The sequence below is a fragment of the Lontra canadensis genome, unplaced genomic scaffold, assembly GCF_010015895.1.
Source record: "Lontra canadensis isolate GAN:19392208 unplaced genomic scaffold, GSC_riverotter_1.0 scaffold131, whole genome shotgun sequence".
NCBI classification, from domain to species: Eukaryota; Metazoa; Chordata; class Mammalia; order Carnivora; family Mustelidae; genus Lontra; species Lontra canadensis.
In genome coordinates, this window is record NW_022631125.1 from 2,021,205 (window position 1) to 2,040,700 (window position 19,496).

A 19,496-nucleotide genomic window follows, 5' to 3' on the forward strand; every position below is an offset into this window, starting at 1 on the left:
TAGTGAGAAAGGATACTAGTTTCATTACTGAAACCTTAGACATTCTCAGCAGAGGGGGAAAAAAAAGCCTCATTTTCTTCCCTCTTACTTTTTTCCCTTTTCCTTTTTTTTTGTGTGTATGTGTGTGCTATCATTATTGTTCACTTAAGAGTACAAAGTTTCTCAGAAGCTTCTAGTTCTTTCTTATTCAAGTAGGTTTCATCAAATTACACAGGACAAAGATGACAAAGGCCTTACTCTGCAGGGCTTTCTGCTCCTGGGAGAACTGGCTGTGTGCTTTCCTTTCCTTTTCTCCAAGTCAGCATTTGGCGCATCCAAAGGTTTGGGGCTGCTGTTCAGAATGCCTGAAGTAAGAGTCAGCCCAGAGATAGAACAACAGCCCATATTTTAAATTTGAAAAGGACCCCTGTTCTTTAAATGACTGAACCATCTTGTTGTTAATAGGGTCCAGGAAAGAAAGAAGATGAGTGGGGGGGATTCACTTAACTTAATTGTGACACTAAACTCTAGAGTGAACTCATAATTTTCAGGCTCAAGAGACACCCAACTAAGCTACCTAAGTGTATTTTTACCTACCCTGGGGCTGAATCCCCTTATCTTATTCCCTACACAAAGATTCTTCTGGTAGGTCGATCATTAAGTTTTATATATATATATATGTATATATATATGTATATATATATATATATATATACGTATATAATCATATATATATGATATATGTGAATTCTAATAGTCTTTTTTTCATATTTTCATATTTTCTCCAGCCCCAGTTACCACAGCTTCCAGTCAAATGTCTTTTAGACATTTCCAACTAGGATGTGATCTGGTGATTTTTTAAAAATTACCATTATTGCTAAAATCTCTTACCTCCTCAATATGGGCAATTTTTTAAAATAATTTTTATTTATTTATTTGACAGAGAGAGACACAGCAAGAGAAGGAACACAAGCAGGGAGAGTGGGAGAGGGAGAAGCATGCTGCCCACTGAGTGGGGAACCCAATGTGGGACTCGATCTCTGGACCCCAGGATCATGACCTGAGCCGAAGGCAGATGCTTAATGACTGAGCCACCCAGGTGCCCCAATATGGGCAATTTTTAACTGCACATCTAAATTAACTTCCTCTTAATTTATTTTTGACCTGGTGCCCACCTGATTTCAACTTCAGGTAGTTACGTCTTGTCTCAGAATTTATCAATCAAGTTTCTATTCTACATCTCCCTGACTGTTAAGGTTCTTATGACCTTGAGATGTCATTCCTTTATTTACTTCCCCCAGGCTCACACTCCATCATACATGTCACCCTCCACCTTATGATTTACTGTCTGTTTTTATGTCCTGTCCTCTGGTCATTCCAGAGGAACACTTCCGATCAATGTTCGCCTTGTAGCCCTATGCAAATCATTCTCCCATTTTCATGACAATTTTTGTTCACTCTGTGCCCATGCATGATGGCTCCTCAGCTGCCTTTTCCTGAGCTGCCTTATAGCTCCTCTGAGGTCACCTCCTATTTTGAATGATAAGGACATGAAATTGAGGCCCCCCAACAAATCATCTAAAATAAACAAGCAACTCTCAGCAAAAACATCCATCAGAGAAGAATGACATTTGTAGAGAATAAAAATGATTAAGATTGATTTTGAATGGCTCTCTACACCTGGTGGGGGGGCGTGTGCATATGTGAAGTGAGTAAGACAGTATTTGCTGTCTGGAAAGAAAGAGAGGCAAGACCTGACAATGTAGAGGCTAGCCTGAACCCATAAGGGGAAGAGATGTGAGTGATGGTACCAGGGCCCTCTTTACTTGGCCTCCCTACTTGGCACCTAGGATGCTGGCTTTTTCTGAAAATGAGGGAATCCAGGAAAGTCTTTTTACTTGACTCTCCTTACTTCTTAGTAAGTAACAAGGGAACTAACTCATCTTGCCACCATGCCATGTCCCCATGGCAGAGGGGATCCACCTGCCATCCCCCTGATGGTCTTATATCAACTTTTCCCAGTACAAGCAAATTAAGAGCTCCATGAAGGCTTACTTACAATGAACTGGCAAAACTGTTTTAGAGTGCCATTCTGGCTCCATGTTTGACTCATTGGACATGTTCACATGACAACAGCTAAATCAAAATCCTTTCCACTTGGTGGCTTGTCATAAGGCTTTAGGAGCTTTGTGCACCATGTGTAAATCATGTTTCACCTACGTTCTCCATTTTTTTTTATCCCAGCCCCCATAATCTCAATGTGCCACATTAACAAAAGCATCCAAAAAAGGAGTCAAAGAAAAACATTACACATCATTTAATTGGTAAAGACCATATTACACAGTCAAAGGAACATTAAACAAAACAACAGCAATTCTTAATATGTGGAGAATTTATAAGATGGCAGGTACAAAAGTCCAAAGCAATTTGCATGTAGTTTTATCTAATCTTAATAGCAACCCTGAAAAAGTGGGTATTGTGGAAATATAGGAAAGTACAGTTCTTGTTCTCCACTCCAGAAGGGAAAAGACCAACTGGCTGTTACCTTTGTGAATTTCAGTCTGACTCTCAGGCTCACGGGCCTAAAAACTTGACTATATTGGCTCAGTGAAAGTGGAGCCATATATCAGTGGTAAATCATAAGCCAAGGAGAAATCACCATCAGACAAACCAGATACTCAAACCCACATGCTTAGCATATGTATCAGTCAGGGGCTCAACAGGAGACAGATGGCATGCTGAAATCAGTATAATTGGGAAAGGGTTTAATAAAAGAGTTATTTACAAAAGTGTGGGCAGGAGCAAGGAAACTATAGAGGATAGTGCAGAACTGGAGCCTAGTAAAAATTGCTCCATTTTTACCTCTAGGCCTGACAAGATTAAGGGAAGGATTGATTTCAAAGAGAGTGTTTCAGAGAAGGGATTATCTTCACAGGAGCTGCAATCTTCAGTCCAGGGATTCAGCTTACCCAAACCAGCCTTACAGCGAGGGACTGTAAGGATCAATCCTCTGAAATTGCTCTCCTTCTCCCTAGTCTCCAGGTAGAGTTTCCCACTGGTGAAGCCCAATAAGAAACCACAAGGCAAGGCAAGATTGTTCCTTGAGGCAATCTATACAGATCAAGTTTCTGGAGTAAAGAGCAGGGTAGAGAAGAATGGAGAGTGAATGTTTGGAGACATAGAATATCTGCTCCTTAAGCCAAACCTTGGTCAGAAGCCACTTCATTAACTTATCATCAATAATTATCATGACAGTGGGTAGGAATCCTTGGGGTTTCAGTAGTCAGTCCATTGCCCACAGTAGGCAAGTGATGGGCAGGACAGATCCTGAGTAGACATGTGTTGGTGAACATGGTCTCAGAATAAAGGAAGTCAGGGGAATGGAGTCATTGATGATGTCGACGTAAAATTGCCTGATATATTCATATACATATATACAGAGAGGATGACCTCACCCTTGGGACTGGAATACAGAAAGCTGAAAAGTGTCTGATGTCTGATGCTGCATAACAGACTACCCTCAAACTCAGTGAATTAAAACTATAAATGATTATTTTTCATAATTCTGTAGGTTAGCTGTGGTTCTGCAGCTCTCCTGAGCTGGCAACTTGTTTGGGGCTAAATGGTCTAAGATGGCCTCACTCATATGTATGGGGTTCAGTTGAGTTGAGTTGGCTGAACAGCTGAGGCCTCTCTACAGGTGGGTTCTCATCCTCCAGAAGTTTAGCCTAGGCTTATTTACATGATGGGAGAAGAGCTAGTAGCAGCAAGAGAAGGCAAGCATCACTATGTAAGCACTGTTCAAACCTCTGCTTGTGCCCTATTTGCCAATGACCTGTTAACCAAAGCAAGTCATGTGGATAGACCCAGGTTCAAGGATAGAGAAATAGACTCTACCTCTTGATGGGAGGAGCTTTCAATCTACTGCACCTTTATGTCTCTGTTAGGGGCAGTCTATCCTGTTGGACACAAAATACCAAAAATTTGTTGGCTTACACTCTGTATCCCTTTCCCAATATTTGAACAATTATGTTTGTCATGTTCCACCATGTTTCTATGGTTAACTGCAGCTCCTATTCTGATTGCATTTGCTACCTGGTCTTACAACCATTTCGTATTTTTAGGGCTACTGGGCAATGAGTCACGATGTTGATGTTTAAGGTTAGTTCTCAGACACGATTTTATTTTCCTTGCTTTTCAATTTTTCAGGGAGCTCTTAAATTCAGTCCCTACCATTTATAATATGTATTATTATTCCATTTTTCAGATGATAGAATTGAGAACACAGACAGCAGAGGTTATATTTGAACCCAGATCTAACAGGATCCACAGCCTATTCTCTTTCCTTTATACTCTTTTACTACTCCAAATTTACATAGTTCCTAAACCACAAACTACTACTGAAAAATAAAGGAGCAGCAGTATCATTTTTATTATTATTAGAACTGTCAGTATTATTCAGAGTAAAGTCTGAGTTCACAGTGAGGTTAACAAGCTATTTTTCATTCTTCCCTTTTCTCAGGAGCCAGCAATTAACACTTCATAAGACTTACATAAGAATCAGTCTTTATTAGAAGGTTCTGAGTTTAATGGTTTTCCATTCTATTAAATAGCCATTTATTCTTTTAAATTAGCTGTCATTTCAATAAGGAAGCCAATTGGTTGAGCAACTGGGCTACAAGGTGTACAAATTAAACCATCTGTGGAGCAAGCATGTCTCATGCTCCCATTATACTCCACATCAGGGGCAAGGACAAGCCACCAGGTTGATGAGTCCCTGCCTTCAGAAAAATTGCTGCCCAATTTAGGGCCATCAACTAATATCTAATTATGATATAGCTAAGTCAATGTCCACTGATATTCAAAGAGACTGCAGTGGTAAGAACTGGAATTTGTACTTCTTTTGTGTGGCACCTAGCACACAACATACGTAATCAGCGTCTGGGGATATTTTCATTGATGAATTGATTAAAAATTGAAAGAAGCAAATGAACAGGGGTTGAAGGAGAATAGTGGCTTTTTCTATAAAATACTATTGGATAAATATTAATAGTTTGGATCAGTCAAGATTTAGGTTTGGCGACAATAATAGGCACCCAAATAAGAATAGCTTATGAAAGGTAGGGGGTTTGTTCTTATTTCAGATTTGGAGCTAGGAAAAAAAAATAAGTATGGTGGCCTCATGGGTGTCATCAATGCCACTATCTTCTTGGGTTTTCCTGCTGCATCATCTCAAGCACAAGCATTTACAATAGGTATTATCAATTTATCAACATCTCATGACACATAGTTTGGAAAAGGCTAATCTAAATGAAATCCTTCATTTTACAGATCCAACAGAATTTTTTTAAACAAATATTTATTGAGCAGACACTTTGTGCCAAAAACCGGCTGTGTAGCTCTGTAAAAGGACAGTTAAGGAAATCAAGACCCAAAAGTGTGACTTCAAATTTGACACATCAAGTGAATAGACTGAGCCAAGGCCATGTTCTTTGACAAACAAAGTTTCACAAAAAATTATATAGGGCAGGTATTATAATAATTCTCCCTTTTCATATTGGTAAATGTGGCTCAGAGACAAAGAGTAACCAGCCGAAGGTCACCCAACTAACAAAATATTGAACAATAATTCTCTCCTGACCTGTCTGATGTCAGATTCTTTATTCTTTTACTATAGCATTCTATATCTGATATGGCAAAAGATAGAACTGGCTTTGGGTACAGAAGCTGACAGGCTTTAAGGACATCAGGATTGGAGTTTAGGGTTAGCTCTTTGTCCTAGAAGGAACTCCTGCAGGGACATGGAAACAAAGGCTTGGACATTCACAATATTGATAAGCTGGCCATCTTTGATTGGGGTTACTCTACATATCAAGCTATACTCTGCCCATCTGAGATCACTGCAGACCCCAGAAGCGTTAGTGCCAAACTGTTTCAACACACCTATTGCCAATAGAGAATCTTCAGTGCATTACACAGACATCATTGTCTTAAGTCCTGGGCAGGGCTAAATTTGCTATATGTACAGATTAGGGGCTTCCGTTAGTTTTCTGGCACTCTTTTTGTAATTTTTTCTTTCTTTGTTATGCACTATCTTTTCTGTACATGCCCTTTAAAACCCACCTACCACCAAGTACTTTCTAAGGATTCTTCCTTAGGTAAGTATTTTGGAGTGTTTCCTTTATTTTTTCGATTGTTGGTCTTCTGTGCTGCTTTCCTGGATTATTTTCATGGAGAGACCAAATAGGAGACTGTCACCAGCCTCTCCCATTCTACAATCTATTGCCCTACACTTCCAGAAAAATTCTCTTTAAACCTTAGTCATGTCCAAAATGCATTCTGTGAATACCTAGTCTGTCACTAATGCTTATCATCAAATGTGTAGACACTCCTAATAACTTCCCCATGTCCCTTTTCTCTTTATGGCTTAACTACAGAACTCTAGTTCTATTTGGGGTAACAAGATGCCTAATGAAAAGACTATATGTGTTTTATTTATTTATTTATATTTATTTTTAAAGTAATCTCTATGCCCAACGTGGGGCTCAAACTCACAGCCCTGAGATCAAGAGTTGCATGCTCTACCGACTGACCCAGCCGGGCGAACCCTGAAAAGACTACATTTGTAAGCTGTTTCTTGAAGATATGGTTGGCCTACCCATCACAGTAAGAGAAAAGCGATGGATAGGCCCCTAGAGAAATCTATTAAAAGAGGGCTGACTTAGCTAGGAGGAGTTAGAATGTGGACTTGATGACTAATACTCCATCTGGTAATTCTGAGGGAGATGAAATTCATGCATTGAGGAGCAGAAAGACAGAAGGCACTTGTCTCTGAAAACTTCATGGAGCTGCCATGACAGCTCTAGAAAGGCTACTTCTAGGAGAATTTTCATGCAAGAGAAAAAAGCCTAAGCCTAAAAGTCTAACATTTTTAGGCATTTCCCAAGTAACATCAATAATCTATTACAGAAAATAAGACATACTACATAAAAATGCTAACTGGAAATCCAGTTCCCATTTTTTTTTTAAGATTTTATCTGTTTATTTGAGAGAGAGAGAGAAAGAGCATGAGCAGGGGAGAGGGACAGAGGGAGAAGGAGGCTCCCCACTGAGCAGGGAGCCCAACGCATGACTTGATCCCAGGACCCTGAGATCATGGCATGAGCCAAAGGCAGATGCTTTACCAGCTGAGCCACCCAGGTACCCCTTAGCTCCCATTATATTAAATGAGAAAAAAATGGGTTAAATGTCAATCGAAAGCAGCTCACCAATTTTTTTAAATATTTTATTTATTTATTTGACACAGAGAGTGAGATCACAAGTAGGCAAAGAGGCAGGCAGAGAGAGGGGGGAAACAGGCTCCCGTTGAGCAGAGAGCCCAATTCGGGGCTTGATCCCAGGACTCTGAGATCATGACCTGAGCCGAAGACAGAGGCTTAACCCAATGAGCCACCCAGGTGCCCTGCAGCTCACCAATTTCTTTCTTTTTTTTTTTTTTTAGATTTTATTTATTTATTTGACACAGAGAGAGGTCACGAGAAGGCAGAGAGGCAGGCAGAGAGAAAGGGGGAAGCAGGCTCCCCGCTGAGCAGAGAGCCGGATGTGAGGCTTGATCCCAGGACCCTGAGACTGTGACCTGAGCCGAAAGCAGAGGCTCAACCCACTGAGCCACCCAGGCGCCCCGCAGCTAACCAATTTCTTAAAACATAACTAAAACACAGTTAAATACCAACATGTAAGTTACAATAAATTGGGTTGAGTAAAATGTTCAAACTATCGCATTCTGACAGGCAAACAATCAATGTGGTTAGCAAAAAATAGTTGGAATTCCACTGCCAGCCAAAATGGATAATAGACACCAGATTACCCACCAAACATAAAACAAACCCAAACTGGACAACATTGATTTTTGGGACACTGCATATCATGTGTCAAAAGACAGTGATTCCTGAGAAATGAAAAACAAATGAAGTAAGCCCAATGATTAGCCTAGTTTACTGATTTGGAAGAATTCACAGGCTGAAGTGCAGGGAAGGGGAACTGAGGCAGAGCCAGAAGGACTCCCTGAGTTAAGGAGATGCACATGAGAGTCTGGAAAGAAGAATATGGCTAGGGTTTGCAAAACAGAGTATCAGAGAAGAGATAGCTTCACAAAGAGAGAATTTTGGTGATTTGCAGGGAAAATCACTCTTGGGTATTTAGCAGAATATTGATCAGTGCCTACATGTATGAAAAATCCCAAGACTGGAGAAAGAACCACTCAAAAGGATTATAAGTAATAGTGCTTGGTGCTCACTGTGAGTTGGGAGTAATCCCAGTAGCTAGACTGGAAAACTTCATGATTCATGAAGCATCAGTTAGAGTACACAGAACAGTTTTACTCAGAAGTAAGGGATAATCAGTACTAGACAACACTGTTCCAGTCCCACCTAATACATTTAAAAAACAAAACTCACACTATCTGACATTTAATCAAAAATCACCAAGCTTGCAAAAAAACAGAAACCATGACTATAATGACAAAAATAATCACACAATCAAAACTGACCCAGAACAGGTAAACAGATTAGAATAAGTAAACAATGACATCAAAACTGTTGTTATAACTGTCTTTTGGGATGCCTGGGTAACTCAGTTGGTTAAGCAAGCATCTGCCTTCAGCTCAGGTCATGATCTCAGGGTCCTGGGATCAAGTATGGCGTCGGGCTGCTTGCTCAGTAGGAAGCCTGCTTCTCCCTCTGCCTCTGCCCTTTCCCCCGCTTGTGCTCTCTCTCTCTCTCTCTCTGATAAATAAATAAATTAATTAAAAAAATTTAAAAAGTTAACTGTCTTTCCTATGTTCAACAAATTAAGTAGAGATATGGTAGATATAACAGAAGACCAAATCAAAATTCTAGAAATAAAAACTGCCATGTCAGAGATGTAAAATACACTGGATAAGATTAATGGCAGATTAGTCCTTGTAGAAGACACTATTCACAAACTCAAAGACATGGCAAAAGGAACTATACAAAATAAAACACACGGAAAAATTTTTAAGAAGTAAAAAGAGCACCTATGAGCTCTGAGCAACAGCCTGTGTACTAATCTACATGTAACTGAAGTTCATGAAAGGAAAGTGGGGAAATAAAGAAAATTTGAAAAAATAATGACCTCCAAATCCAAATCTTATGAAAAATATAGGCCCAGAGATTCAAGAAACTTAGCATGCCCCAAGTATAAGAAAGATGAAAGCAACTACTGCCAAGAACACACAATAAATTTTTAAAAACAATGATAAAGAACAAATCTTAAAAACAGTGAGAAAAAAAATGGGTTACCTACACAGGAGCAAAAATAAAGATGACAGTAAATTTCTTGTGGGAAAAAATCAAGTAAGAAGACAATGAAGTGACATTTTACTAGAAGTAAAAAAGGTCAATTTAGAATTCTATATCCAGTGAAAATACGTTCAAAAATGAAAGCAAAATAAAAAACTTTCTGATGCAAAGGCTGCGAGAATTTATCACCAGTACACAAGCACTGTAAGAAATGTTAAAGGAAGTCATTCTGGCAGAAGGTAAATCATACCATGTGGCAATAGTAATCTATATAAAGAGGGGCTCCTGGTTGGCTCAGTCAGTTGAGCATGTGACTCTAGATCTTGGGGTTGCATGTTCAAGCCCTACATTGGGTGTAGAGATTAGTTAGATAAATAAAACTTAAAAAAAAAACTGGGAGGAGAAAACTCTCTCTCTCTCTCTCTCTCTCTCAAAAAAAAAGGAAATCTATATGAAGAAATAAAGAGACCTAGAAATTGTATCTATATGGGTAAATTTATATTTATCTTGTCATTTAATGATTTTTTAAAAAATTTAAAAATGGGCTGTTTAAAATAATAACAATGTAATTTGGTGTTTATAACCTATGTAAAAGTAAAGTGGATGATGATGATACAGAAGTTGGGAGGCAAGAAATATACTATTGTTAAGTTCTTATACTATATGCAAAGTGATGTAAAATCATTTTAAGGTAAACTGTGGTAAGTTAAAGTTGTATACTATAAACTCTAAGGCAACCACTAAAATAAGAAAACAAAGTTAAGCCAACTCAGGGGAGAAAATGGAATCATAAAAATATTCAATTAATCCAAAAGAAGGCAGAAAAAGAGGAACTGGAGAACACAGACCAGATAGAACAAATAGAAATCAAATAGCAGGAAAGTAAATTTAAACCTAACTGTACCAATAATCATATTGGTAATCTCAATAATCAATTGGTAATCTCAATGCCCCAATTAAAAGCTAGAAATACGAGATTTGATTTAAAAAGTAAGATTTGGCAGCACATATACTAAAATTGGAACGATACGGAGAAGATTAGCACAGTCCCTGTGAAAGGATGACATGCAAATTCATGAAGCATTCCGTATTTTTATGTAATGAGCACTGGGTATTATATAAGACTGAAGAATCACAGACTTCTACCTCTGAAAACAATAATACATTATATGTCAATTATTTGAATTTAAATAAAAATGAATAAATAAATACTAAAAAATAAAAAAGTATGATTTGATTATTTGCTGCCTCCAAGAAAACACTTCAAATATAAATACACAAACAGCTTTGAAGGATAGAGAAATATATATCATTGTAACACTAATAAAAAGAAAGTTTTAGGGGTCCCTGGGTGGATTAGTCAGTTAAGCGTCTGCCTTTGGCTCAGGTCATGATCACAGGGTCCTGAGATTGAGCCCCCCCTATTAGGCTCCCTGGTCCCCCTCCTTGTGCTCTCTCTCTCTGTCAAATAAATAAATAACTCTAAAAAAAGAAAACTTTAGTGGCAATATTAATATCAGACAAAGTAGATTTCGGAACAAAGAATATTTCCATGGTTAAAGAACACCGTTTCACAATGATAAAGGATCACTTTATCAAGAGTACATAAAAATCTAAAATATTTATGCACCTAATAACAGAGTTTCAAAATACATGAAACAAAACTGATAGAATGTCAAGAAGAGCTAGATAAATCCACCAATACAGTAAAAGATTTCAGTGTCCCTCTCAATAATTGATAGAACAAGTAGACAGAAAATCGCTAAAAATAGAAAAAAGCCTAACAACAATGCTAACCAAAGTGACCAACTTGACTTAGATAGAACATGCCACCCAAAGACAATTTTTGTCAAGGGCACATGGAACATTTATGAAGGTGAGCATATGTTGGGCCATCAAACAGTTCTCTCAATAAATTTAAAGTGTTCAGACCTACAAAGCATCTTGTCTGACTACAATGGAATTAAGTTAGAAATTAATAATAAGAAAATCTCTGGAAAATTCCCAAATATTTGGAAATTAAATAGTCGACTTCTAAAAAAACTCATGAGTCAAAGAAGGAATAAAAAGAGAAATCAAAAAAGTATTTTGAACCAGATAAAAATTAAAATACAACTTTTGTGGGATGTCTCTAGACAATATTTAAAGAAAAATTACTAGAAAAGCAGAAAGGTCTCATATCAATGACCTCAGTGTTGACCTTAAGAAACTGGAAAAAGATTACCTGCTTCAGCAGCACATGTACTAAAATTGGAACAATACAGAGAAGATTAGCATGGCCCCTGTACAGGGATGGCACACAAATTCATGAACTGTTCCATATTTTTAGAGTATGATGCTAAGCAAAATAAGTCAGTCAGAGAAAGACAAATACCACGTGATTTCAGCCACATGTTACCAGAAGGGAGGTGAGTGAGAAGATGGATGAAATAGGAGATGGGGATTAAGGAGGGCACTTGTGATGAGCACTGGGTGTCATGTGGAAGTGTTGAAACATTAAATTTTACACCTGAAACTAATATTACATTGTATGCTAACTAACTGGAATTTAAATTAAAACTTGGGGGAAAAAAGAAACTAAAAAAAAATTGGGGAAACTAAAAATAAAAAAGAAAGTTTAGAGCAGAAATCAATGGGCTAGACAGGATAAAAACAATAGAAAAAATTGTAAAATCATGAATTGGTTCTTGGAGAAAATCAATAACATGATAGAACTCTTGCCAGACTAATCAGCAGAGAGAAAGAGAGAATGAACACAATTTACCAACATTAGGAATAAGAGATGACATCACTATGGATTCTATGGATGTAAAAAGAATAAAAATGGTGTGCTATAAATCACTTTATGTCAATTAATTTGATAACAGATGAAATGGACAAATTCTTTGAAAGACACACGCTATCAAAGCTCTCTCAAGAAAAAATAAGATAATCTGAATAGTTTTAAAAATTAGATATGTAGGGGCACCTGGGTGGCTCAGTCGATTAAACATCTGCCTTTGGCTCTGTTCATGATCCAGGGGGCCTGAGACAGAGCCCCATGTCAGGCTCCCTGCTCAGTGGGGAGTCTGCTTTTCCTTCTCCCTCTGCCTCTCCCCCCCCACTTGTGCTCTCTCTCTCAAAAAATACATAAAATCTTAAAAATAAATAAATCTAAACAATAAAAACTAAATATGTACTGGGGTGTGGCTCAGTTGGTTGACCATCCGATTCTTGATTTCAGCTCAGGTCATGATCTCAGGGTCATGAGATGGAGTCCTATGTTGGGCTCCCTGCTCAGTGTGGAGTCTACTTAAGATTCTCTCGCTTGGCATCTGCCCCTTCCTCTATTCTCTCTCCTTCTCTCTCTCTCTCAAAACAAACAAACAAACAAATAAATAAGTAATTAAAAACCTTCTCACAAAGAATTCCTCAGGCCTTGATGGCTTCACTGCAGAATTCCAATATGTTACGAAGAAATAACATCAATTCTTCACAAACTCTTCTGTAAAATAGTTGACAAAAACAAGCACATGAAAAGATGCTCAACTTCATCAGTCATTAAGGAAGGGCAAATTAAAACTGCAATGAGATACTACTACATACTCATTTGAATGGCTCAAATTTAAAAGATAAACCATACCAAGCATTGGCAAGGATTTGAAGGAACTGCAATATTCATATGCTACTCGTGGGAACGTAAGATGATATAACTGCATTGCAAAACATTTTAGCAGTTTCTTAAAGCATGAAACATACATCTATTATATATGACCCAGCCATTCCATGCTAAGTAATCACCTAAGAGGAAAAAAAAGTATGCGTCCATACAAATACTTGTATAGGTAGTCCACAACAACTTTTTAAAACATAGCCCTCAGCTGTAAATTATCCAAATATCCATCAACTGGTGAGGGAATAAATAAACAAATCATGATGTAGTTATTCAATGTGATACCACTCTGTAATAAAATAAAATGAACTATTGATACACACTGCAACATAAATGGCTCTCAAAATAATTATGCTGAGTAAAGAAGCTGGACTAAAAAAAGAATATATATATTTATGATTCATTTACATAAAATTCTAGAAAATACAATTTAATCTATAATGACAGATAATAAGATCATATGTTTCCCAGGGAAGGGAGGCTAGAGCTCAGAGGGCAATGGGGGAGCTATTCCAACATGACACAAGAGACCTTTGGGGAGTGATGGAGATGTTTATTATTTCAATTGTGGTTATGGTCTCATGCATATTTACATATGTCAAAATTATAAATAACAGTCTTTAAATATCTGTAGTTTGTCATACGTCAATTATACCTCAATAAAGTTGTGAAAAACAGGTAATTGTTTTGGCTGGCTGAGTGGGAAGAGCATGTGACTCTTGATTACAGGGTTATGAGTTCAAGGCCCACTTCAGGCGTGGAGCCTACTTAAAATTTTTTTTTTTAATCTAATAATTGGTTTATTTGCAGTTACTTAGCTTTTCTTAGCACTGGCAGCACACTGGCTTTGCACCCCCTCTTGTTCCTTTTCAAAATGTCTTCTCCATGTATTATGACATTCTACCAATTTTATTTACTTAAGATTTGTATGTGACTTAAGATTTGTAATGGTATGTTACTTGAGATTTCCCACACACAGTATTAGGTTTTAAAATGTGGCAAGTGTTTAAATGTGAAAACAAAGTTTCAAATATAATTTGTACAATAGAAATATAAGCTCCAAACTGATGTAGTGCAAGGTACCTACATTTGTACCTTGGGTTTGGCAGAAAGCAGAGCTTAAGGTTCCTGAAGCTCATTGCTTGTATTTTATCAGGGATACTATTTCAGAAAGCAGGAGAGGAAGAGAGTGGGGCAGCTGAAGTACAACAAACATAAAATGGTGCTTTTAAGCTCTCTGTTGTTAAGTGCAACAGAATGCTAGATTTGTGGCACTTGACCCCCCCAAAAATATCACTATAAAAAAGCACTCAAGGACTCCACTGGGGACAGTGTGTAGATAAAGAGGAAGAGATTTATCTACCGGTTCTTGGATCTCATTGGTCAAAGGTTTACTCCACAGAATGTTAACCATCCTACACTTCTGGTTTGTGCAGGCCAGGGTGAAGGTATGGGCCAGAGTACCAAGGAGAGAAGCAGGAGGTTTAGTTGGGAGAGGAGGCACCCTGATTGGGACCAGAGGAAGAAAGGCCTCATCAAACTTCCTGTCACCACAACAGCTGAAAAGAAAACAAAACGAAATAAATGAGAGCAAGAAGATCTGAAATAGGCATCAGAAATGTGTAACACATCTATGTTCTATGCTTATGCGGAACTGGGGTGTGTCTAAACTGGTTTTTTGTTCTATGTCCTAGGTGATACACGTAACCTACAGTTCATCCTATTTGACGTAATGTGACCCACTGCTTAGTTTCACAGGAATATGCTTTTTAATCAGTCTTGCAGCACTCAGCCCTGCTCTACACTAATTTTACCCTGAGAACTTTTATTTTTATTTTTGGCTTAAACAACAGATATTTATTTTTTCACTTTCAGCGGCTACAAGTTCGGGACCCAGATGCCATTAGTTCAAACACTTTGATCAGCCACTGACTTCTGGGCTTTACCGCCTCCCAGCTGAAATGTGACACCTGGCATCAACCTTGGAATCAGTACTTTTTTAAAGTTTCCAGGTGATTCAAATGCATAGCCATGGTAGAGAACCACCAAATCACTTCAGTCTCCCAGCTGTCCCTTCTATGTTCCATGCTGGTTACCAACTCTGACTAGTTTTCGTGTCTTCGCTACATAAAGAAATGCTCTCTTCATTTCTAAATACTATCCACTATCTGAAGTACATTCTAAGTCTTACCTTACCTAGCTATCTTTTCCTAACCAGTTTATCCTTTGGGATTTTTCCCTTCTTTCTGCATCATCTTTATTAAGCATCCTCCACACCTCTCTTAGCAATCTATAGTGAAATCTTTTTTTTTTAAATGTCTTTCCAGGGGCACCTGGTGGCTCAGTTGGTTAAACCTCTGGCTTCGGTTTAAGGTCACAATCCCAGGGTCCTGGGATCAAGCCCCATGTCAGGGTCCCCACTCAGCGAGGAGTCTGCTTCTCCCTCTCCCTCTGCTTCTCCCCCCGCCACTTGTGCTCTCTCTCTTGCTTGATCTCTCTCTCAAATAAAGAAATAAAATCTTTTAAAAAATTCCTTTCCATACTTAATTACTTTTCTCTTCCAACTGACCCATGAGCTCCTAGGTTTTAATTTACACATGTTCTTCATGTAAAGGGATTCTTCCCCTGAGATTTCTGTTTGTTCTGTTTATTTTGAAAAAGGTCAGCATGGCAAACAGATTTTAGGGTGACTCCAAAAATCCTCTGTCTTCTTGTGTTTATGTCCTTATATAATCTTCTCCCTTGGAATGTGTGTGAAATCTGTGACTTGCTTCTGATCAGTAAATTATGGCAAAGGTGAGGGATGTCATCCCAATGATTATGTTACAATATACAAGATTCTATCTTCCTAGCGGTCTCTTTCTCACAGGCTCTGAGGAAGCAAGCTTCCGTGAATCTTACAGCCCCAAGGAAATGAATTCTTCCAGGAACCCGAGGGAGCTTGGAGTCAAATTCTTCTGCACTCAGCCCTCTGACTTCTGGCTGATCCTTTGATTCCAACCTCATGAGACCCTGAACAGAGGCCCAAACTAAATAATACTATAACTTCTGACCTACAGAAGCTGAGATAACCAATGAATCTTGTATTAAGCTGCTAATTTCATGGTAATTCATTATACAGTGATAGAAAACTAACATATTTTGGTACAAGTAGTAGGATGTTGCTTTAACAAATGCCTAGAAATGTGGGAATGGCTTTGCATCTTAGCAGTAGATAGACTCTGGAAGAATCTGAAGGAACATTCTAGAGAAAGCCAAAATTGCCTCAAGCAGTAGAAGTCTGGACTTGGAATATTCTATCGGTGAGGGTTCTGATGAAGGAATATGTTAATGGGATGGAAGAAAGGAGAATCCTTGTTATGTAGGAACAGAAGGCTCAGAAAAAGGATCTCCTGCTGTTATGGGCAAAACACAACTTAGAAGCCATTGAACTCCGTTATTGAGCTAAGGAGATTCACCAGTGAAGTACTAACAGTGTTGCCTAGTTTATACTTCTTGCTTGGAGTGAAATGTGAGAGGAGAGAAACAAATTGAGAGAAGGAAAAAAAAAGGAAAGAGGATCGATGATTTTGGAAATGCAGTCTTTTCAGATGGCAAAGAAATGCTAAAATTAAGACAGCTCGGTCTAGACAAAGACTGTCTAGGAAGAGTGTAACCCTATAAGTTTTTGCTAAAATGTCAGAAAGGTCAAGAAGTCAGAAAAGTTAGAGTGTTTGGTCATACAAGGGACCCTTTCAAGAGATTGTGTTTCACAGATCCTCTCAATCAAACCACAGGCTTTCTAGAAAGCCTCTCTGCCCTCCCAACAAGAGGTCTGAATAGAGAAGGGATTGTTTGGGGAAAAAAACAAAAAAATATGTGGGTGTGGTTTTCGTCTAATGGAGCAAACCCCTCTGAAATCCACGGAACACCCACAAAGTTTCTGAGAAAATTATTTCATAATAAACACTGCCAGCTTGAACTGAAAAGGACAAGGAGAGTACAAAATGGAGAGGCAGCTGGATCCCCAAAAGTACACTGGCAGGAAGCAGGCTGATAAAACCACCAAGTGGCAAACACAGGCTACCTCTTGTGAGAACAGAAGGATGATTAACACAGAACCAAGAGCAGAGGGTGGAGTTAAGAGCCAGGAAGAATGATTTCCACCCTGAAATTTAATCAAGTAACTCGCACTATTTGCCTGCTTGGATTTCAGAATGGCCGTGGACTGTTGACTCCTTTTCCTCTCCATTCTGTCCCTTTTCAAACTGGAATGTCTGCCGCCATTGTGCTGTGTTCGTCTCGCCATTGTATGTTGGGTATGTGGGGAGTGGATAACGTGCCTCTTTAGTTTCACAGGGCCTTCAGCGGGAAAGCAATTGTAGCCTCAGAGCTGTGCATCTGTGACACCCAGAAGTCTCCTCCATACCTGGACCTGATTTAGATTATGAAATTTTGGACTTTGAGCTGACACTCTAATGCCATGCAACTCTTGGGAACCTTTGGACAAGGGTAAATGTATTACCCATGTGAGAGAGACATGAATAATCATGGCAGCCAGAGGACAGACTCTAGAAGACTTTCTTGGTACATGGCTCTTATGATCCCCACCTCCTTCTGTTCACACCCTTATATATCCCCTCTCCTCCCCTTGAGTGTGGGTGACACCTGTGACTTACTTCTAACCCGCAGAATATGTCAAGGTGATGGATGGTCACTCCCATGTCTGTGTTCTGTTACATAAGATTCCATTTAGCTAGAGGTTTCTCTCTCAGTGGATGGCTTTGAAGAAGCAAGCTTCCATGAATCCTACAGCCACAAGGAAATGAATTCTGCCAATGTGAGGCCACTCGGTAGCAAATCCTTCTCCAGTCAAGCCTCAGATGGGAACCCAGTCCCGCCCAACACTTTCATTACAACTTTGTGAGCTACTAAAGCAGAGGACCAGTTAAATCATGCCCAGACTTGTGACCCACAGACACTAAGATAATGAATGTGTGTTGTTGTAAGCTAGTCAATTTGTGGTCATTTGTCATGCAGAGACAGAATGCATACGGTCAGACTTTCCACTGCTGTAGTTCAGTCACCATTCCTACTCAGGTAAGCCACAAGGAAAAGATGAGATCATACCTGCCTTCCATTTTTAAACATTTATTTCAGTCTCTTCATTATTCACACTCTGCAGGTTTGGACACAGGGAGTGGAAGCCATACTTCCTGACCGTTAGGGTGGTGGTTCTCAAATGTTAACATGCACTGAAATCACTTAGAGGGCTTATTAAAACACAGTGCTGGGTCCCACCCCTGGAGTTTCTGATTCAATAGGACTTGAGTGGGGCTCAAGTCTCTGCATGTCTAGTAAGTTCCCAGTGATATTGATGCTGTGGGTCCACGGCCAATACTTTAAGAATAACTTCTACTGACTGTCTCTACTATGGTTCTTTCTGTGGCCACCATGATATACATTTTTTGCAGTTTGCTCTGACCCCTTTTCTCGTGATGATTGATATTGTAAGCTGCTGGAAATTCCAAATTCAGGCTGGCAGTTGCTATGGCAACACACAGGGTTGCCCTGCGCTTGAGGCCCTGAGTGAGGATGGCCCCAGATGAATCACTGACATAAGTGACTTATAAGTGGCATGGATGTTTCTCTCAAGTTGTCTGCTTCCTTCTGTAACCCTATTACCGTTTTTTTTTTTTTCTCTTTCCTGGGAATGTGTTTTTTTGAGTCGCAAGGTTCTTCTAAGATAATAATAACAAAATCCGAGGTTTATGGGGTTCTCCACATTTATGGAACAATATCTTTTCAGCACAAAACCAAATTTCATTAGCCTAGCAACCCTATGAGGCATGCTGCGTAGGCCATATTGTTTCCATTAACAGATAATGAGTAGAGGGCTCAAAGGCACTCAGACAAAATCCAAAGTCACACGAGGCAGAAAGTGACAGGGGTAAGTCTGGAACCCAGAACTCTTGATTTCCCCTCTAGCACGGGGGTTGCTGGCAGGAGACAGATGGTCCAGTCAGAAGGATAAGTGGAGAGAGCTTACCAGAAAGAAGTAACAAGCGATAGTCAACTACCCCGGGATAAGAAGAGGCTCAAAAGGGCAGAGTGGTTAAGTGATCTGAAGAGAGAGCTGGAAGGACACCTGCATGACTCAGTTAAGTGTCTGCCTTTGGCTCAGGTTATGATCTGGGGATCCTGGGATTGAATCCTGCATCAGACTCCCTGTTCAGTGGGGTGTCTGCTTCTCCCTCTGCCTGTTCTACCTGCTGCTCCCCCTGCTTGTGCTCGCTCGCTCTCATTTTCTCTGACAAAAAAAAAAAAAAGAAAAAGAATTAAAGAAAAAGAGAGAACAAGAGTAACCGCTGTAGCTATGGGAGGGAGTCCAATAGGAACTGTGGCCTTCAGTGGCCAAATGGCAGGCACCACCAATGCAGGTATCTGCAGGAAGGGGGTTGGGACAATGAACAACCAGCTTCTCTCCCCAGAATACAAGAGAGGCTTAGGATGAGGCAGAGACATTCCGCCTTGTGGCTGTCCAATCGGGAGGCCGCTACAGGTTT

General features: G+C 39.3%; 2 non-coding genes across 2 annotated transcripts; both read left to right on the plus strand.

Annotated features, from left to right (window-relative positions):
* Positions 1-10,289: 10,289 nt before the first annotated feature.
* Positions 10,290-10,394, plus strand: LOC116858004. The gene has a single exon (XR_004380849.1). It is a non-coding gene; the product is annotated as a U6 spliceosomal RNA (small nuclear RNA).
* Positions 10,395-11,523: 1,129 nt separating this feature from the next.
* On the plus strand, positions 11,524-11,626 carry LOC116858002. Its single transcript, XR_004380847.1, has one exon. It is a non-coding gene; the product is annotated as a U6 spliceosomal RNA (small nuclear RNA).
* Positions 11,627-19,496: the final 7,870 nt, after the last annotated feature.